The sequence below is a fragment of the Rhinolophus sinicus genome, chromosome X (assembly GCF_036562045.2).
Source record: "Rhinolophus sinicus isolate RSC01 chromosome X, ASM3656204v1, whole genome shotgun sequence".
Classification (NCBI taxonomy): Eukaryota; Metazoa; Chordata; class Mammalia; order Chiroptera; family Rhinolophidae; genus Rhinolophus; species Rhinolophus sinicus.
In genome coordinates, this window is record NC_133768.1 from 70,089,573 (window position 1) to 70,112,559 (window position 22,987).

Below are 22,987 nucleotides of genomic sequence, written 5' to 3' on the forward strand. Positions count from 1 at the left end.
ACAGAAAATCAACAAGGAAGCAGTGGCCTCAAATGACACACTAGACTGGATGGTTTAATTGATATTTTAGAGCATTTTGCTACAAAGCAGCAGAATATACATTCTTGTCCAGTGCACATGGAACATTTCCCAAGATAGACCATATGTTAGGCCATAAAACAAGTCTCAGTAAATTTAAGAAGATTGAAATCATATCAATCATCTTCTCTGACCACAATGATATGAAACTAGAAATAAATTACAAGAAAAATACTGAAAAACACATAAACACATGGAGGCTAACTAACATGCTACTAAACAATGAATGGGTCAACAATGAGATCAAGAAAGAAATCAAAAGATAACTTGAGAAAAATAAAAAGGAAAACACGACGAGCCCAATCTATGTGACAATGAAAGCAGTCCTAAGGGGGAAATTCATAGCAATACAGGCCTACCTCAAGACATGAGAAAAAGCTGAAATAAACAATCTAAACTTACAGCTAAAAAAAGTAGAAAGAAACAATAAACAAAGCCCAAAGTGAATAGAAGAAAGGAAATAATAAAGATCAGAGTTAAAATAGAGTCTAAGAAACAATACAAAAGATCAATGAAACCAAGAGCTGGTTCTTTGAAAAGGTAAATGAAATTGATAATCCTTTAACCAGACTCATCAAGAAACAAAGAAAGAGGACCCAAATAAATAAAATCAGAAATTAAAGTGGAGAACTGACAACTGACACCATAGAAATACAAAGGATTGTAGGAAAATATTAGAAACAATTATATGCCAACAAAATGGACAATCTGGAAGAAACGGATAAATTCCTAGAAACATACACTCTTCCAAGACTGAATCAAGAAGAAATAGAAAATTAGAACCGATTACTACTAATGAAATCAAATCAGTAATCAAAAAACTTCCAACAAATAAAAGTCCTGGACCAGATGTCTTCACAGGTAAATTTTTAGCAAACATTCAAAGAATTAACACCTATGCTTCTCAAACTATTCCAAAAAATTCAAGAGGAGGGAATGCTCCCAAGCTCATTTTACAAGGCCACCATTACCCTGATTCTAAAACCAGACAAAGACATTACAAAAACAGAAAACTATAGGCTGATATCCCTGATGAACATAGATGCAAAAATCCTCAATATATTAGCAAACCGAATACAGCAATACATTAAAGAGATCATATACCATGATCAAGTGGGATTTATTCCTGGGATGCAAGTTTGGTTCAATATCTGCAAACCAATTAATGTGACACCATATAAACAAAATGAAAAATAAAAATCATATGGTCATATGAATAGATAAAGAAAAAGCCTTTGACAAACTCCAGCATCCATTTATGATGAACACTTCAGCGAAGTGGGAATATAGGGAACATACCTCAACATAATAAAGGCCATATAATGACAAACCCACAGCTGACATCATACTCAACAGGAAAAAGCTAAAAACGTTCTCCTTAAGATCAGGAACAAGACAAGGATGCCCACTTTCATCAGTTTTTGTCAACACAATACTGGAAGTCCTAGCCAAAGCAATCAGGCAAGAAAAAGAAGTAAAATGCATCCAAATTGGAAAGGAAGAAGTAAAACTCTCATTATTTCAGATGACATGGTACTATATACAAAGAGCCCTAACAATTCTATTAACAAACACTGAACACCATTTTTGTTCTGATTTTTTCCCATGCCTGGAGTACCGGTGCCAGTCCAGCAGACAGCATGAAAGAGAATCTCAGAACCAAGTGCCTTCCATGACCTGACTTTCATAGGAAAAGAACAAGGACATATATATTTGTGTTTGTATTAAAGTAGACCTGGAAGAACACACACCAGACTGGGCTGCAGGGAGTTGGGGGAACTTTTGTCTTTACTTTTTCCCATTCTGAGTTTGAAGGCTGTTTCATTTTCATTGACCCTATGCTACACTAAACAATGTTAAAATAATTTTTTAAAGGCCAACCAATAAAAAAATGAATCAATCAGTAAATTACACAAAAGAATCTCAGGATAGTTTCACTCAAACTTTTCTTCCATTCAGCCTCCTCCCTGGTCCCTGGACTCCCTCACCTCCTTGGCTTAGCAGCTCCCAAGCTCCAGATTTCCTTCTGCAGAATTTAGCTGCTGTCTTCCTCTAGGCCCAGGCCATCTCAGCTGGGTTCAGAGAGCCTCACTAACATTCCAAGCTAAGCAAGCGTCCCTGCAGGTGTGCTCCTAATGCAAAGACACTTCCTGTTCTGAGAGGAATCATTTAGCTCTTAAAGCATTTTATTCTCTCCTCCTTCACATGGGTAAAGTAGCCGAAAGCTACTGAATTGAATGAAAGTCCCTGTGAAGAGGCTGAGAGGGAACGATGGTTTAAGTAAATGATCTACAAGGTTGTTAAGAGATGTTGCAGACAAGCGTTTGGTGCAGTTATGATGGTATTCTATGGCACAGCACTTACAGTGCACCAGGCACTGTTTTAAACTTTGGAAATGTTCACTCATTCAGTTCTCACCACAACCCTATGAGTGACCTCCTGTTATTACTGTATTTTACCAATTAGGAAGCAGAAGCCCAGAGAGCTGAACTAACTTTGCCCAAGTTCACACAGCTTGTAAGAGAAGGATCTAGAGCTTCAGGAATGCCCAGACCATGTCCGCCTCTCTTTATCTAACCATTGTATTTAACGACTATGGGACAGGAGTAATTTTATCTGACTGGGCAGTGTGAAAATAAACTGTTGATTAATGATTTTCTTGTTTCTTTAGGTAGGGCTGCAATGCTACGAACTTCCATCTTAGGACTACTTTCGCTGCATCCCATAGTTTTTGGATCGTCATGTTTTCATTTACGTTTGTCTCGAGGTATCTTTTGATTTCTTCCTTGATCTCATGGTTGACCCATTCATTATTTAGTAACATGTTACTCAGCCTCCATGAATTTGTGTGTCTTCCAGTTCTTTTCCTGTAGTTGATTTCTAATTTCATAGCACTGTGGTCAGAGAAGACAATTGGTATGATTTCAATTTTCTTAAATTTATCAAGACTTGTTTTGTGGCCTAACATGTGGTCTATCTTGGAAAATGTTCCATGTGCGCTTGAGAAGAATGTGTTCTGCAGCTTTGGGGTGAAATGCTCTGAAAATATCGATTAAATCCAAGTGGTCCAATGTGTCATTTAAGGCCGTTGTTTCCATATTGATTTTCTGTCTGGAAGACCTGTCCCTTGTTGTCAGAGGTGTGTTGAAGTCCCCTACTATGATAGTGTTACTGTTGATCTCTGTCTTTATGTCAGTCAATATCTGTTTTATATATTTAGGTGCTCCTATGTTGGGTGCATAGATGTTTACTAGGGTTATGTCCTCTTGTCGGATCGATCCCTTTATTATTATATAGTGCCCATCTTTGTCTTTTAATATATTCTTCATTTTAAAGTCTATTTTGTCAGATATAAGTATTGCAACTCCAGCTTTTTTCTCATTTCCATTTGCATGAAATATCTTACTCCAACCCTTCACTTTCAGCCCGTGTGTGTCTTGTGATCTGAGGTGAGTCTCTTGTATACAGCGTATACAAGGGTCTTGCTTTCTTATCCACTCAGCCACCCTATGTCTTTTGATTGGAGCATTTAATCCATTTACATTGAAAGTGATTATTGATAGGTACATAGTCATTGCCATTTTTTAAAAATTTGTAGTTAGATTGTTTTCATCTTTCTTCTGTTTACAGAAGCCCTTTTAATACTTCCTGCAATGCTGGCTTGGTGGTAATAAATTCCTTTAGCTTATTCTTTTCTGGGAAGCTCTTTTTCTCTCCTTCAATTTTAAATGACAGCCTTGCTGGATAAAGCAATCTAGGTTGTAGGCCTTTGTTTTCCATCACTTTGAGTACCACGTCCTACTCCTTCCTGGACTGCAATGTTTCTATAGAAAAGTCATTTGATAGTCTTATAGGAGTTCATTTGTATGTAACCCGCTGTCTTTCTCTTGCTGCTTTTAGGATTCTCTCTTTGTCTTTAACCTTTGCCATTTTAACTATAATGTGTCTTGGTGGGGACCTGTTTGGGTTTATCCTGGTTGGAACTCTGCACTTCCCGGGCTTGTATGTCGGTTTCCTTCACCAGGTTAGGGAAGTTTTCGGATATTATTACTTCAAATATGTTCTTGATCCCTTGCTCCCTCTCTTCACCTTCTGGTATTCCTGTGATGCGCATGTTGTTGCGCTTGATGTTATCCCAGGGGTGTCTTAAACCATTTTCATTGTTTTTAATTCTTTTTTTCTTTTTGTTGTTCCGTTTGGGTGATCTCTGCTAATTTGTCTTCTAAGTCGCTGATTCAGTCCTCTGCTTCATCTAACCTGCTGGTAATTCCTTCAAGTGTGTTCTTTATTTCAGTTATTGTGTTCTTTAGTTCTAACTGGTTGTTCTTCATGATTTCTCTATCCTTCTTGATGTCATCACTAAGCTCCTTAAACAGTCTTATCATCAGTGTTCTGAACTCTGTCTCTGATATGTTGGTTACCTCTATTTCATTTGGTTCCATTTCTGGAGGTTTCTTCTGTTCTTTTATTTGGGACATGTTTCTTTGTTTCCCCATTCTGGCTGACTCTCCGTGTTTGCTCCGATGTATTAGGTAGATCCCCTAGGGTTCTTGGTTTTGCTGGGTTATGTTATGTAGTATGTATCCTTTATATTTGACTTGCACCACTTCCTTCTTCTCCTGTGCATGTGCTCCAAAGGTGACTCTTGTGTTGTGTATATTGTCCTGTTAAAATTGCTCTTGAATTGCTTTTGGCTTGCCAGCAGGTGGGATTGACTCCTAGGCTGACTAGTTGTGAGACTTGGCTCGCCTACAGTGGATGTTCTGCTGGGTTGACCACTCAAATGAGGCTTGGCCCCTATGGGCTCTTGTGCCTGTAGAGAATTCCCTCTGGGTGTTTCACTTGTAGGTCAAACCCGGTAATACTCTGGTTTGGTCTGGAGTTGGCCTCTGGGTGTGTTGAGTCTTGTGCCTCTTGAGCTGGGCCCTGGTGTAGGGTAATTTCAGAACAAAGCAAATCACCAAGCACAACAACAACAAAGAAAAAACCAAATACACTCACATGTAAAAACAACCGATAACCCACACTCAACACAGGCAAAAATATCAAAAATACAAAAACAAAACAAAACAAAAAAAGCAGCGCCAGTCTTGGCTTAAGCCCACCAAGTAATCTCCAGGTTGTCCTCTGCTGTACCAAAGAGTCCTCTACGTCTTGTGCAAGCAGATCCGGTCACCTGGTGCCCAGAGTGACCTTGGGACTACAGTTCTAGATGAGTGGGGCTATGGGGTCCGGATGGTAGTTTTTACAAAGTCAGTGCAGTTTCTGCTCTTGCCTGCACATATGCGCACTGAGAGCAACACAGCCAGCCCTGTGCCCAGGTCTCCTGCGTCTTAGGGCACTTCTTCTGTGTGTGTGTGTGTGTGTGTGTGTGTGTGTGTGTGTGTGGAGGGCGGGCCATTTCTGAGCTGCTGAAAGCCCAGAGCTGCCTCTACCACCTGCTGCTGACCCCTGGGTGTTATCTCCGCAGTTGTAATTGCCCTGCCCTAGGCTGGCCAGAAAGGGTGGGGGCTGGGGATGGAGGAATCTTCTCTCTCCCAGCCCAGTGGTGTCACACTCTTCCCAGCCTCTTCCCTGGGTCAGAGCTACACGCCGAGTGTTCCCAGATCCCGAGCGCTACTGCTCCTCTGCAATCTGGCACTACTCCTCAGTTCAGGGGCCAGCTTGAGTCTCTGGAAGGGTGGGGGTAGGATTGGGAGAGTGGGGGGAGGGGCCCAGGTATGGAGTTTATGTGCTTTGTCCTACCTAGGGCCCAGCTGGAGGTCTTAGCTGAGGTTACTGCCTCAGAGGCTGGATACGCTGCTCTCTGGGCAGGAGAGATCAGCTGTGGGATGCAGGGAAAGAGCCCACCTCCTGGCTCTTGTGGTCTCTGTTCTATCCTGGGATGCCCTGCGTCTCCATAGCCTCAGATGCGGGCTGCGTCTCCACTCAGCTCCCTTCCCTCTTCCTCTGCTTGCCCAGTTTGCCCACCTTCAAGTAATCCTCCTATGAGTCTCTTAGCTGTTCTGCGTGATGAGCAGAGAGTCCTTTGATGGGTTACAGATGTTCAATTTATGGTACGTTCCGGAGGAGAACTCAAGAAGACCACCTCGCTGCTGCCATTCCTACGACGTCACTCCCAAGCAATAATACTTTAGCATCATCAAATATCTAGCTAGTGTTCAAATTTACTGGTTGTCTCATTTTTAAAAATTGCATTTAGTTTATTCAAATCAGGATTCAAACAAGGTCCATAGATTGCATTCATTTGATATGTGAGCTGTGAGCCATTTTACATAGAGAGAAACTGAGGGTCAGAGATCATCTGTTCAGTGTTCAAAAACAATTGTCTATTGAATCAGTCCTAGTACCAGATGTTGGGGATACAGAGATTAGGAAGACACAAGTCTCTGTGCTCAAAGAACTCAGTCTTGTGCTCCTGGAATGCTCTGTGAATGTATCTATCACAGGAATTTTCATGTTACCAGTATGGGGTCATGTATCTATCTTCCTAGATAGATGGCAAATTCCTTAAAAGGCAGGGGCCATTTAAAGGTTGACATTGAATTACTAATACCTAGCATAGTTCCTGGTACATAGGAGGATGTACCCTTATGGAGACAGGAGTAATTTTATCTGACTGGGCAGCGGGACCAGTGAAGAGCTTCAAGCAGGCCACTGGCATGATAAGGTTTTCACTGTAGGTAGGTAACCCAGATTGTCAGTTGGGTTGGAGGCATGACAGACTAGAGGCAGAGAAGATGCCTATGTTAGAGAAAATGAGAGCCAGACTAGGGTAATGGCAATGAGTACAGAAAGGAGAAGACGGGTTAGAGACCTACTGCGGATATAAATTTGGCAGGATTTGGCAATTTCTTAGATGTAGAGAATGAGAGAAAATGAAGAGTTCCAGGTTTCTGGTTTGGGTGATAGTGGTACCACCAATAGATTCAGAGTAAAGAGGAGAAGCAAGTTTGGGATGCAGAAGATGAGCTCCCTTTTGGACATGCTTGGGTTGTCTGTGTGATCTTCAGCAGTTACTGTCCATCAGGATGTGTCACAACACCAGAGTTCAGGTGAGAGGGCCGCAGTGGAGATCTGGAGTCGCAGCGTGTAATTGGAGCTTGAAAGCCCGACAGTGAGTGCTATCGCTTAGGGGAAGGACATGAAGTGAAACAGGGAGTAGACAGGGGCACCCTGACACTTACCAAAGGGTTGGAGAATGAGAAGCCCATGACACACCCAGAGGGAATTCTCTACAGGCACAAGAGCCCATAGAGGCCAAGCCTCATTTGAGTGGTCAACCTTCACGCAGAACATCGTACACTGTGGGCAGAGCCAAGTCTCACAACTAGTCAGCCTAGGAGTCAATCCCACCTACTGACAAGCCCAAAGCAATTAAAGTTCAACTTTAACAGGACAATGAACACAACACAAATGTCACCTGGAGCACATGCACAGGAGAATAGGGAAGTGATGGAAGTCAAATATAAAGGACACATACTACATAAGATAACCCAGCAAAAACCAAGAACCCTAGGAGATCTACATAATACATCAAAGCAAACACAGAGTGTCAGCCAGAATGGGGAAACAAAGAAACATGTCCCAAATAAAAGAACAGAAGAAACCTCCAGAATTGGAACCAAATGAAATAGAGGTAACCAACCTATCAGAGACAGAGTTCAGAACACTGATGATAAGAATGTTTAAGGAGCTTAGTGATGACATAAAGAAGGATAGAGAAATCATAATGAACAACCAGTTAGAACTAAAGAATACAATAACTGAAATAAAGAACACACTTGAAGGAATTACCAGCAGGTTAGATGAAGCAGAGGATCGAATCAGCGACTTAGAAGACAAGTTAGCAGAGATCACCCAAACAGAACAACAGAAAGAAAAAAGAATAAAAACAATGAAGATGGTTTAAGAGACCTCTGGGATAACATCAAGCGCAACAACATGCGCATCATAGGAATACCAGAAGGTGAAGAGAGGAAGCAAGGGATTGAGAACATATTTGAAGTAATAATGTCCGAAAACTTCCCTAACCTGGTGAAGGAAACCGACATACAAGCCCAGGAAGTGCAGACAGTTCCAACCAGGATAAACCCAAAAAGGTCCACACCAAGACACATTATAGCTAAAATGTCAAAGGTTAAAGACAAAGAGAGAATCCTAAAAGCAGCAAGAGAAAGACAGAGGGTTACATACAAGGGAACTCCTATAAGACTATCAAATGACTCATCTACAGAAACAAGGCAGGCCAGGAGGGAGTGGCAGGAGATACTCAAAGTGATGAAAAACAAAGGCCTACAACCTAGATTGCTTTATCCAGCAAGGCAGACATTTAAAATCGAAGGAGAGATAAAGAGACTCTCAGAAAAGAATAAGCTAAAGGAATTTATTACCAGCAAGCCAGCATTGCAGGAAATATTAAAAGGGCTTCTGTAAACAGAAGAAAGATGAAAACAATCTAACTACAAAAAAATGGCAATAACTATGTACCTATCAATAATCACTTTAAAGGTAAATGGATTAAATACGCCAATCAAAAGACATAGGGTGGCTGAGTGGATAAGAAAGCAAGACCCTTGTATATGCTGTATACAAGAGACTCACCTCAGATCAAAAGACACACACAGGCTGAAAGTGAAGGGTTGGAGTAAGATATTTCATGCAAATGGAAATGAGAAAAAAGCTGGAGCTGCAATACTTATATCTGACAAAATAGACTTTAAAATGAAGAATATATTAAAAGACAAAGATGGGCACTATATAATAATAAAGGGATCGATCCGACAAGAGGACATAACCCTAGTAAACATCTATGCACCCAACATAGGAGCACCTAAATATATAAAACAGATATTGACTGACATAAAGACAGAGATCAACAGTAACACTATCGTAGTAGGGGACTTCTGCACACCTCTGACAAGGGACAGGTCTTCCAGACAGAAAATCAGTATGGAAACAACGGCCTTATATGACACATTGGACCAGTTGGATTTAATCGATATTTTCAGAGCATTTCACCCCAAAGCTGCAGAATACACCTTCTTCTCAAGCGCACATGGAACATTTTCCAAGACAGACCACATGTTAGGCCACAAAACAAGTCTTGATAAATGTAAGAAAATTGAAATGGTCCCAACTGTCTTCTCTGGCCACGGTGCTAGGAAATTAGAAATCAACTACAGGAAAAGAACTGGAAGACACACAAATTCATGGAGGCTGAGTAACATGTTACTAAATAATGAATGGGTCAACCATGAGATCAAGGAAGAAATCAAAAGATATCTCGAGACAAACGAAAATGAAAACATGACGACCCAAAATCTATGGGATGCAGTGAAAGCAGTCCTAAGAGGGAAATTCATAGCATTGCAGGCCTACCTAAAGAAACAAGAAAAATCACTAATCAACAGTTTATCTTCACACTTAAGGGATCTGGAAAAAGAACAGCAAAATAAGCCCAAAGGGAGTACAAGGAAGGAGATAATAAAGATCAGAGTGGAAATAAATGAAATAGAAACCAGAAAAACAATACAAAAGATCAATGAATCCAAGAGTTGGTTTTTAGAGAAGATAAACAAAATCGACAAACCTTTAGCCAGACTCATCAAAAAAAGAGAGGACCCAAATTAATAAAATCAGAAATGAAAGAGGAGAAGTGACAACAGACACCACAGAAATACAAAAAATTTAAGAAATTACTATGAGAAACTATATGCTAACAAATTGACAATCTGGAAGAAATGGACAATTTTCTAGAAGCCTACAACTTTTCAAGGCTAACTCAAGGAGAAACAGAAAACCTGAATAGACTGATTACCACCAGGGAAATTGAATCAGTAATCAACAATCTCCCAACAAACAAAAGCACTGGACCAGATGGCTTTACAGTTCAATTTTACAAAACATTCAAAAACGGATTATCCCCTATTCTCCTCAAGCTCTTCCAAAAAATCCAGCCGAAGGGAAGGCTCCCAGACATTTTTACAAGGCCACTATCACCCTGATCCCAAAATCAAAGATACCACAAAAAAAGAAAACTACAGGTCGATATCTCTAATGAACATAGATGCAAAAACCCTCAACAAAATATTAGCGAGCAGAATTCAGCAATACATTAAAAAGATCATACGCCATGATCAAGTGAGATTGATTCCTGGTATGCAAGGGTGGTTCAACATCCACAAATGAATTAGTGTGATACACCATATTAACAAAATGAAAAATAAAAATCACATGGTCATATCAATAGATGCAGAAAAAGCATTTGACAAAATCCAGCAGCCACTTATGATAAAAACCCTTAAGAAAGTGGGAATAGAGGGATCATATCTCAATATAATAAAGGCCATATATGATAAACCCACAGCTAACATCATACTCAATGGGGAAAAGCTAAAACCATTCCCCTTAAGATCAGGAACAAGGCAAGGTTGCCCACTTTCTCCACTTCTATTCAACATAGTGCTGGAAGTTCTAGCCACAGCAATCAGACAAGAAAAAGAAATAAAAGGCATCCAAATTGGTAAGGAGGAAGTAAAATTGTCATTATATGCAGATGACATGATACTATATATAGAGAACCCTAAAGACTCCACCAAGAAACTATTAGAGCTGATAGATGAATTTAGTAAAGTAGCAGGATACAAAATTAATATTCAGAAATCAGTTGCATTTGTATATACCAATAATAAAATATCAGAAGGAGAAATTAAGGAAACAATCCCGTTTATAATTGCTTCAAAGACTGTAAAATACCTGGTGATAAATTTAACCAAAGAAGTAAAAGATCTGTACTCAGAAAATTATGAGACACTGAAGAAAGAAATGAAAGAAGATACAAATAGATGGAAACACATACCATGTTCCTGGATAGAAAGAACTAATATAGTTAAAATGTCCATACTGCCTAAGGCAATATACATATTCAGAACAATTTCTATCAAACTACCAATGACGTTTATCACAGAAATAGAACATATAATCCTAAAATTTGTATAGAAACATAAAAGACCCCGGATAGCCTCAGCAATCTTGAGAAATAAGAACAAAGTGGGAGGTAGAACGATACCTGACATCAAATTATACTACAAGGCTACAGTAATCAAAACAGCATGGTACTGGCATAAAAACAGACACATATATCAATGGAATAGAATAGAGAGCCCAAAAATAAATCCATGCCTATATGGTCATTTAATCTACGACAATGGAAGCAAGAATTTATGGTGGGGTAAAGACAGTCTATTCAATTAATGGTGCTGGGAAACCTGGACAGACACATGCAAAAAAAATGAAGGTGGACCAGCTCCTTATACCATATACAAGAATAAATTCAAAATGGCTTAAAGACTTAAACGTAAGATCTGAAACCATAAAATTCCTAGAATAAAATATAGGAAGAAAGTTTAGAGACATTACCCGGAGTAAGATTTTTACTGATATATCCCCTCGGGCAAGGGAAGTAAGAGAAAAAATAAACATGTGGGATTACATCAAACTAAAAAGATTTTTCACAGCAAAGGAAACCATCAATAAAACAAAGGCATCCTACTGAATGGGAGAAGATATCTGCCAATTATATATCTGATAAGGGGTTAATATCCAAAATTTATAAAAAACTCACTCAACTCAACTCCAAAAAAACAAACAACCCAATTAAAAAATGGGCAGAGGACATGAAGAGACATTTTTCTAAAAAGGACATGCAGATGGCAAATCAACATATGAAAAAATGCTCAACCTCACTAACCATCAGAGAAATGCAAATAAAAACCACAATGAGATACCACCTCACCCCAGTCAAAATGGCTATCATCAATAAATCAACAAACAGCAAGTGCTGACGAGGATGTGGAGAAAAGGGAACCCTTGTGCACTCTTGGTGGGATTGCACGTTGGTGCAGCCACTATGGAAAACAGTATGGAGGTATCTCAAAAATCTGAAGATGGAAGTACCTTATGATCCAGCAATTCCACTCCTAGGTGTCTATCCAGAGAAATCCAAAACTCTAATTCAAAAAAATTTATGCACCCCTACTTTTATTGCAGTACTATACAAAATAGCCAAGACATGCAAACAACTGAAATGCCCATCAGTAGATGACTGGATTAAGAAACTGTGGTACATTTATACAATGGAGTATTACACAGCCATAAAGAAGAAAGAAATCTTACCATTTGCAACAACATGGATGGACCTAGAGAACATTATGTTAAGTGAAATAAGTCAGACAGAGAAAGACAAATACCATATGATCTCACTTATATGTGGAATCTAAAGAAAAGAATAAATGAATGAACTAATCATAAACAGTCTCAGAGACAGAGGAAAAACTGCAGGTTGCTAGATGGGAGGGGGGTGGGGATAAGGGGGAAGGTGAGGGGATTAGAAAACAGTCAGGAACCACAAGATGGCCAGAGGGTTTTGAAAATTAATTTGGGGAATGTAATGAATAATGTTGTAAAGATTTTGTAGGGTATCCGATGGACACTTGTCTCATTAGGGAGACCACCTCAGGGATGATGTGGATGCCTGATCACTGCACTGTACACCTGAAGCTGAAGCTGAACAATAATGAATGTCAAATACAATTTTATATATTTATACAGTTACAAGAAGTGGAGTGCAGCATTAGGAATAGAGACAGTGGAAATGTAATGGCTGTGTGCGATGTCAGAGGGATAGTGGATAGGGGGAGGGGGTTGTCACTATGTGAGGGATATAAATGATAAATGTCTAACTATTACATTGTTTTGTGTACCTGAAACTAATAAAAAATGCTATATATATAAAAAGTATGACTGCTTGGGTTTTTGTTAGTGTTACAATGGTACTATAGTTTGTTAAAAAGTCCTTATCTTTTTGGGGTATGCAGGAAAGTATTTAAAAAATGAAATGATCCAATGAAATATTATCTGGGATTTACCTGAAAATAATCCAGTGATGTTGGGTGGGGGCTAGCTGAAACAAGTCGGGTCATGCCTATGTTAATAATTGAAGCAGGGTGATGGAGAACAGAAATCCCAAAATCAATCTCTCGGGTTTTTTGGCAATTCAATAAAATGATTATATGAAATTTCTCATATAGTGCCTCCTGTCTCAAAAAAATGTTAGTTTTGCTTCTCCCCTCACCCATTTAACTCCATCCATGGGGGCATAGCAAGGGAAACAGCAGGTCAGTGGTTTGGGAATTAGAAATCCAACAACCCAAGAACTGGAAATGTATTTCCTCCTTTGCCTGGTTAAGACAGAGGGGCTCTAGAGCCAAATGGCTCCCAAGCAGCCTCGTGTAGGAATGGCGGTGCTCAAGTCCCGTGGAACAAAGGGAAAGAAATCATGGCTTGAACTTTTGTGGAGAGGAGAGAAAAAGTGCCTCAAATATAAAATCCACTCTTGGCTGGAAAAAGCTGGTCTTTTTTCTCTGCTGCTTGAATCCCTGTGCAATACTGCCACCTGGTGGCTACCTAGCATCGCTTTACCTGGTTTCTGCATGCAGTGTAATCTCAGTTCTCACTGCACTGTGAAAATTCCGTAAGGAAACAGGCACTCTCAATGAAATGTTCACTGAACTGTTCAAAGTTGAGCATATCATATCATATCCCTCATGTTCGGCTAAGTGCCTTGTACTCAAGCTCTGTTATAGCACATCTCACTGTAGTATTAGGATTGTATACCTGTGAGCATTCATTCATTCATCCAACAAACTTAAAGTGTCATGTCTAGGATAGACAGTGAGTTAGACATGGGAAACACAATGGTGAACAAAACTAGTTGAGCATATAAACAGAGAATTAAACATGTAAACAGAGAATTAAAATAGCCACTTTCCCACCCACTATAAAGAGTTATTATAATATTTAACATTTGTTGAGCACTTAATGTATGCCAGGAAATTGTCTAAGTCCTTTACATATACATGTATTAACTCATTTAACCCTTACCACAACTGTGTAAGATAGGCGATATTATTATCCTCATGTTACAGGTGAAGCAAGAGAGGCACAGAAAAGTTAGGTAAATTGTCCAAAGTCACAGAGCTAGAAAATGCTAGAGCTCAGATTCAAGCCTGGCCTGAGTCCAGAGCCCATGCTCTAGTTAAAAAAAAAAATACTACTGCACCTGACCCCATGCCTGTTTGATGACTGAATAAATAGAAACCTTGGACCTCTGAAACCCAAGGAGAGAAAAGCTCAGGCAGTAGAATCTCCTAGTAGGAGCTGTGGACCTTAAGAAAGACTGTATCGGCCAAGAGGGACTCTTTGTGATTAACTGGGCACAAATTCACGACTAGAATCTCGCAGCCATTGCCTACACAGGTCTCTCACTAGTGCTAAATTTCAGAGAAAAATTGCAGACTGAGATTCCAAGCCTCCTGCACTGTGTTCTTGCCAACTGAGCTCACCTTTATAACAGTTTCTGGAGTCATCTTTCAACCAATGGGCTAATACCTACCCCAACCAATCGGAACTGTGCAGCTATATCCTCATTTACATCTATACCGACCAATTAAAGTGGCTCCATAACAACCAATCAATCAGAACACATGAAGCCAACCAATCAGGACAATGCTATCTGGACCAATCCGATTGTGCTAATTTGGATTCCTCATTTACATAAAAATAGACCAATCAGGGACCAAGGTGGGGAGACTGTCTCCATAAAAAGTGGCCTCCCCTTTGTCTCTGTGGAATGTACCTTCAGTTTCCACTAGGGGCTATGATTTCCAGGTTTGCAAACTGTTCATCTGAATAAAGTTTCCCCTTTTACCACAACCCACATTGGGGACTCCTGTTGGCATTAGATTGGTGGCAGCGACCTTCTGTTGAGAGAGGTTACACTGATCAAGAACTTGACTCCATCCCTGTGAACCTCACCTAGCCTCTGGGGATTCTCTCTGCTTGCTCCCTGCTTTTATTGCAACCCTGCATCCTCTGCCCCCAAAGTAAGTGCTCTCGCTTTAATGTTCTGTTGCAAATATAAACGAAAACACTCTATGTGATTCTTCCTAATATGATGGAAACATGCTGGTATTTCCAAGAAGATGCTACCAAATTCTAAAGGTGAACAAAACATAAATAAAGCAATTACAGTAAGCACTCAAAAACAGTCTCGATTCTGACCACACCTGTATGATTTCCAGGCTCTGTGCATTGGGTATCTGGATTTATGGCTGGACTCACAGATTAAAAGTATTGCTGCCTTGTGGTGAGTACTTACTCTGTGTAAGGCACTGTTGATGCATTATCCCACTTCATCTTCTCACCAAATCTGTGAGGCAGATGGATTTTCCCACTTCACAGATAAAGATAATAGGGCCAGAGAGGTTAAGTAAATTGACCAGGGTCATACGAATAAACATATAAACAGAAAACGTGGGATTTGAACTCAAGTAGTCTGACATCAGAACCTGAGTTCTTGACCACTATGATATACCGTCCCCCTCTGCCCCACCCCATTTTTTGATCATTACCTAGTCTCTGGGTTTCTTCTAGCGATAAGCCTGGGATTTATTCTTGCAGTGGCTCAGTGAGGGGAATTCATTAGAGATATCTCAGTTGGTTGCATTAAATTCAACTGCTTCCTACTCACCCCCTACTTTCTTTAACTAACCAATACATACCCATTCTTACAGGACCAGGTCAAATCTCATGCCTCCTGCAGGAAGCTTTCCCTGACTTCTCTAGCCCACCACTCATCACTGGTTCATTCAACAAATGTTTGTTTCCCCGTTTTTAATATTGTTCACTCCCAAATTCTTTCTAAAGGAAACGTCCAAGTCCAATGAACTTTCTGGGGAATAGTGAACAGTAAAGGGGAGCTGGTGGCTCATCTCTGGAGAAGAAAATTAGCTCAATATATCTCAAGGTTTTCAGAGGGTATATGAACATAGAAAGAAACAGCCTAGTAGAGGCAAAAACACGATCTCACTGGCCACTGATAGTAGTTACCCACTGGCCTACTCACGACCATAGTGCAGCCGCAGCCCCAGGACACAAGTCCTGAAGACAAGAAGAGGCTGCCTTCAGCATTTTTGTTAGTCCAAATCTTGATGTCCGCTAAGAAGTTCTGACTCAAATATGCACACACCAAGGCTTTTATTTCATATGGAGATCTGATTGCAACCTAAAAAAAAAAAAAATTGAATCTATGAGTAGGGGCTTTCAGAATGGCACAGTAATAACCTCTGAAGATCCACTTCTCCCAACCAATGAGAACACAGGGGAAAAAGTGTTAAAATCAACTTTTTCAGAACTCTGGAAAGGATCCAAATGCTTGCAACAATCCGAGGAGCATTCACTTAAGAAAACTACTGAATCTTGCTAAGAACACTGATCTTTAGGGCCTTTTAACTTGCCCTATTCCCACTCCACTCTCCCCTGCTCAATGGTAGTCTTGAAAAGCAGCAGCCTCGCACCCATGGTAAACTATGAAAACGAGCTGTCCAGCAGTCACTGGATGGGGCAGAACAGCTTGGAGCTCATCAAAAACTCCGATCCCAAGAGCACTGTCACTGTGTGATCTGTCAGCTCCCCAAAATTTATTTTTAGTAAATGATTAACACAACCAAAATAGAACTCCTGAAAACTCTCTCCTAGATAAAATCCCTTAATTTCCTCAGGTCTGTTCACCATGTTTTGCTTCTCTAACACCTATCTGCTAACACATGTGGGTACCACTCATGTCTCCCCTCCAGGCTTCTGATAGCGCATGCACACAGGGGTCTGTTTTAATTATTTTAATAACAATGACAGCTATAATAAATATCTAACATTTAAACAGCACTTACTGTTTGCCAGGTACCACCCTAAGTGCTTTACCTATATTAACTCTGCAACTTCCCCAATAACCCTCTATTTTACAGATGAGAAAACTGCAGCACAAAGAGCCCGACTTGCCCAAGGTCATCAAAGCCTAGAGTGTGTGGACCCCAGATTCCAGTACAAGCAGTCTTGCTCCAGATTCTGTGCTCTTGATCTGGGTAAGCCCCCCTAACTCCTCAGATGGAGGGGTTTTTATAAATCATGTGGCTCAGGACTAGTCTGAAGCCAAAGTGGGTTTCCTATTCTCACTCGTTCTGTCCCCGATTTTAAATCTTAGAAACTGTGCCTTCAAGCACCACAGACAACACAGGGGATAATTTTTCTTTATAAATTTGTTCCAATCAATTTGGCCCAGAGAGTGGGAATCAGGAAGAGGAAAGACTGGACTAGAGCTAAGGAAAAGATATCTTCTTCACAACCCAATAAGCAAAGGCAAGAAATAAAAAAGACCACCACACCAAGGGAGGAAGGATTCCAACGCAGGGCAGGGAATTCTGTCAGTGAGGCCTGAGGTACAAGTCACCAGGATGACCACAGGCCAGTGAGTACAGGGACTAAAGGTATGTGGTTTTATCCGTCCTATTTCTTGTTTTTCAGCCACAGCAATAGCCTCCTTATGTAGGTCAGCTCCACTGAGACAGCAGTGCCTCTTTGAGCAACCCTAGACCCCAGCCACAGTGTCCCATGTGATACCAGACAGCAAAGCTGATAAAAGGCCGCCATTTCAATGAGCTGGGTTTTTAAATGTGAAATACTAATCTTCCCAAGAAAATTTTTATATAAAATGAAGACATTTCGTGCCCAGCACATCACATTTTTCTTTTATCAGAACACTAATGCAAGAGTTCAGGGGGAGCTACCTCACTGTCCTCAGAACTGCTACCAGGGAAAGATAAGTAGTACAAGCGAGCAGTGGAAAAATACCAGCAAAGAAACAATGGGAGTTTCCTGGCTCTGTGCTTCTCCTTTCACGCATGGAGGCAATGTGCATGAGAAGAACTTGTGATAAGTAAACAATATCCACGCCCCTAAAAGTTGTTGTTACCATCCTTGTACATTAGTGCCTATTTCCATCACTCGTTATTCCAATAAATATTCACTGAGTGCCTACTATATGCCAGGCACTGGTCTAGGCACTGGGGATGCAGCAGGGAACAAAACAAAGTTTTGCCCTTATGAAGCACACTGCTTCCTCCTGCTCTTCCGCCTCCCCGTCCCTCTCCTACATCCGGTGGAGAGTATCAAAGCATGAAGTAGGAGATCTGGGTTCCGGCCCCAGCTTTGCCACTAAGAGACGTATGATCCTCATTAGCATCTCCGGGCTCAGGTGCTCTTTCTGCACAGTCTGAAGATGAACAAAACACCCATCTAGGAGCTGTGGGGGACCCCCAAATCAATGTAATACAGACTCTGTTTTCCAGGGGTTCACAGACCAGTAGGAAGGCCAGGCATGTGCCCAGAGGACTCTAATGCAAAACTGAGGGTCACAGGAAAAGATGATGAAGAGGAGGACAGATCTAAAACATTCCCAAACAAGGGGCACTGGCTTTAGGCCTTCAGTGTTGTATAAGACTTGGGTCCATGTGAATGGACAGGAAGACTTTTCAAGGTAGAATGTACAGAGGGAATAAGCAGATCCAGTAGCAGGAAAGGGATGATCAAGGCTCCCAAGGGGGAGCAGAGAGTAGTTCGGTGTGGCCGAAACACAATGAAAGAGCCAAACACCAATTCACATGAAATTTTACCATGAAGCAAGAGACTGAGACATTTTGTACTTGGCCCATAATCATGAGGTCAGTTGGCCGCTGCACTCAACATTTATAACTAGTATCCTTGAGTGCTCATCAATTACACAATTCCAATAGCAATACCAGGACTTTTATTCTAACTTACAGATAGAACAAGTTACCCAGCAAGAGCTATTGGTGTGCATAAAATACGTACACAAAGTATACGTATAAAAACACATATGGAGGATTTAAAAGTGAACCAGATTCTGCCCAATGAAAAGAATGAAACTCCTGTTCATGTCATTGGAAATAATACTGTGTTTTCCTCCGACCTCATAGTTGTGCACTGAGATAGAGCAAACATCCCTTAACCTCTGGTTACGAAGTACTGTTACCAAGGAAAATTGAAGAGCTGACAGTCTTCACAGCCAGTTTCAACACTAACTCCATCAAGGTGTCATATGTCAACACCTCAAATAAGGTATACTGAGGCAAGCCTTCATGTAAGCACATCAAAGTAGAAACTTTTTAAAAATAAATAACCCAAAGATAATTGACTGAAATCCACCAGCAGGATATAATCAAAGGACTGTTATCATAAGCAACTATAACATTACATCTTGCTATTCACCGACTAGTTTGCCAGTGTTGATATTAAGAACTTTTTCCTTAGGACAAAACCCCACACATTCCAGTTAGTTTTAATCAAGGTGTTCAGTTAAAGAAATAATTAAACAGTTCAAGATCTTCCTTTAAAAAGAGGTGCCATTATTTGCAGAAGTTTCTTTTAGCATACCGAGCAACTTCTCTTTCCGCTCTTCCGTCTTCTGTTCAACTTCTGTCCATTATGGGGTCTCTGGGACCAAAGAGCCCAGCAGCAGCAAAGCTAAATGCTTTGTCACTAGCCTATTTTCCCTCTACTAACAGTGCTTTCCTTGCTCCTTTTACGCCATTTCTTTTGTGTTACTCAAACTTCCTATCTCTTGTTTGGGTTACTATTGCTTTGTGATAAACCAATCCAAAACTCTGGCGTAAAACAATCATTTTACTTTCCTCTCAGATTCTGCATTTCAGGAACTCAGACAGAGTACAGCAGGGATGGCCTGTGTCTGTCTGTCCATAATATCTGGGGCCTCAGCTGGGGGCTCCAATCATCTCCCGGTGTCTTCATTGACAGGTCTCCTGGTTGATGCTGACTATTTGCTAGAACCTCAGCAGGGGCTGCTGCGCAGAGGATCTATAGGTGGCCGCAGCGTGGGCCTGGGATTTCTCAAAGCATGGCAGCCTCGGGGTAGTCAGACTTCTTACGTGGCAGCTCAGGACTTTAAAGGTCAATGTCCCTGAAGATAAAGCCGAAGCTGCACTGCCTCTTACGGTCTAGACTCAGAAGTCCGAGTCTTATTTCTCCCTGTCCTATGTGTTAGTACAACCAAAGTCTGTACAGATTCAAAGCAGAGGGAGTATCAACCCTACTTCTCAATGGAAGGGTGGCAAGATCACGTTATAAAAGAGCGTGTGGGATGCAAGATACTGTTGTGGCCATCTTTGAAAAAATACAATCTGCTACATTCTCCCATCTGTTTCTCTTGCTTAAGGATACTCTCCGATCTTATTTTTTAAGGAAAAACAACCTCAAGAGACCACTATTTTTACTGAGGCTCCTAAGTTCTGTTAGGCGGTAACCAGATGCTTTCATCCACACCCAGCCCCCAATCTTTCCTGTTCAGCACATCTAACCATTTCTCTGCTCTATATGGCTCCTGGCAGAAAGGGAATTTGGTCTCCTACAGGCTGCTGGACCCAGCACTTATCACTTTGAGGAGAAAAGCAGCCACTGACATCTGGGAGCTGGCTTGGTCCTCACAGCTAGGCCTAGGTGCTCTCCTGATGAACACAAATAATTCACAGACCAGCAACGTCAGAAAAGGCCACTGTGTGACCACAGCGACCAAGACAAAAGCAAGACTACTACACAATCATGTTTGAATGAAAAGAGACAAAACATGAACTTTGACCAAACCACAAAAATGACCAAACGTCTTCCTGTCCTGGCTAATAGTAACTGCTGCCACTTGACCAATTAGCCTCCTTCTAGTCTATGCTCCTAATGAGATCCTCTAAGATGCCCAGTCACAGAATACCCCCATGTGTGTACTGTTACTTCCTAACAGAATCCAACCCAGAGAAAGCCTCCCTTCTTTAAACCCTCTCCCAAGTCATCTAACACAAGTCCCAATCCTATAATAAATCCTAACACCTGTGAGATGCCCCCCTAAACTCCCCATGGTGTGCATTCTCCCTCCACGCACTGAGTAATCAACCCTATTTGTTCAACCACAGGTATGTGCCTGGTGGTCTTTGGCTAGAGGGCACTGATAACTCCTCTAAGGACCTTGAAATTAGAAAACACATTTCTGCTGAAGTCATTTCTGATCTCCTGAATTCCAGCTTTCAGTCAGACACTGGGTTTGGCTCTTTCACAATGCAGTTTTGGAAGACAATTATATGAACTCCTTAGACTTCCAGAAGCTATTAAAATGCCCCTATTGGATGGATGGATGGATGGATAGATAGATAGATAGATAGATAGATAGATAGATAGATAGATAGATAGATAGATAGATAGATAAGGGTCCTCCAGGTTTCCTCATCAATTTATCAAGCGCAGACAGGTTATTGTGATAACAGCGGCGATAGCTGCCCTGTCCCCAACACGGTCACAGGACATAAAGGCAACCTGACTGAATACATATGGGTACTGGAGCCTCTGCTGTGGGAAAAGCAATAGGTATGCACCCAGCAACTGGTTTGGCAGTTGCAGATACCAGATTCTAGAAAATATTTCTGCTTCTTCCTCCTAGTGAGTTCTTCATTTTTCTCAAATTTATTCTGTGAAGAAAAAAATGTGACATTATTTATGATAACTACCATTTTTCCTTCTCCTTTATGGTTCTCACTCATTTGGTGCAAGGACTCTCATCCTCAAACTGTTTCAAATAAAGCAAAAACCTCCCGCCTTGTGGTTAGGTGCGAGACCTGAAACCCCACTCCACTTCAGGTGAGAGACACATACTGATTTAAAGTTGTTTAGGGAATCAGTTGTAGCAAGCAGGAAATGTGGATTGGAAACAATCCTGTCTGAATTTGAATTCTGGAGTAATCATGTTTGTTGTTCTGACACGTGTGACACAAAATTCTTATTAGCATCCATCTATCCGCTCACAGGGTCTGTGAGATATTGAGTAGTCAAACAAGAAAATTAAATCATTCCTATTTAGGAATCATTAGGGCACAGTGATGCATAATTAAACCATAGGGTTGTTTTATTTCCTTTTACCTCTTCACATTTTATAGGAAATTATCCTGTCTGTAAGACTAGGTGTGGATTAGGTACAGATGAGAACTGGTGTGGAGGGGAGGAATCAGGGCACAAGTATAAGTGAGAGGCTCACCAACCATATGTGAAATTTGATTAATATTCCAGTGTCACGTGTATGAGTGTTGACGGAGTTCAGGACACGCTATCCCAAAATACGGCACCTTGGCATACTGAATATTTTAAGCTGAAATAGTTTGAGAAAATAGCAGAAGCAGGAGGGTCACTTTGACCTCCTGCCCCACTTCTCCCCTGAAACAGGTCATACAGCCCTCATGTGAGAGGTGCCCTCCCTAAAGCCAGAAGGAAGGAGCATGTTTATCTCCATAGGCAAAGGGATGCCTAGAAGAATCCTAACAAACAGGCCTTGCAAAGTTTTCCCCAGTCTCCTACACTTACCTCACACTCTTTAACCTCTCCTATTTCTCCATGACTGTCCACTGTTCATCGAACCTAGCATAAAATATTCAGGTCTATTTCTTTGAGTCGTCATTTCCTTATGAATGCTCCTGTGTCACATAAAACTTACATTAAATACCTTGTTTGTTTCTCTCCGGTTAATCTGTCTTTGTCACTTTAGTTTTCAGACCTCACCAGGGACACTAAGAGGCGAAGAAAACATTTTCTTTCTCTACCGTGTCCTGCTGACTCTCTTGGAATGTGGATATGACAGATCCTTAGATTTCTGAAACATCTAGGGCACTGGTCATCCTAGCATCTTGCTGGCCCCTGCAAAAGCTCATAATAGACCAGGCCAGTTTGTTTGGATTTTTTTTGTTTTATGTGTATCTGCATGTTTGGTTTTGGGTTTTATTTGTTTTGTTTTGTAACTGGCATGGGGAGAGATTTGGAATCCAACATTGACAGGAGTCTAGAATGAGTGACATTTCTGAAAATGTGCCCTGGCCTTTTTTGGGCTTATGGGAGGGTTTGGAGAGTAGGTAGAACTCCGGACTGCCACCCTCCAGGAGACTGTTTA

The 22,987-nt window shown here is 40.9% G+C and overlaps 1 long non-coding RNA gene across 2 annotated transcripts in view; it reads right to left on the reverse strand.

Moving 5' to 3' along the window:
- The window catches only part of LOC141569626 (uncharacterized), a 29,641-nt gene that overhangs the window by 5,200 nt on the left and 1,454 nt on the right, over positions 1 to 22,987 (reverse strand). For both annotated transcript variants that reach the window (XR_012493321.1, XR_012493322.1), the window contains exon 2: positions 15,299 to 16,204. This is a non-coding gene — a long non-coding RNA (uncharacterized LOC141569626). The remainder of the gene's footprint in view (positions 1 to 15,298; positions 16,205 to 22,987) is intronic.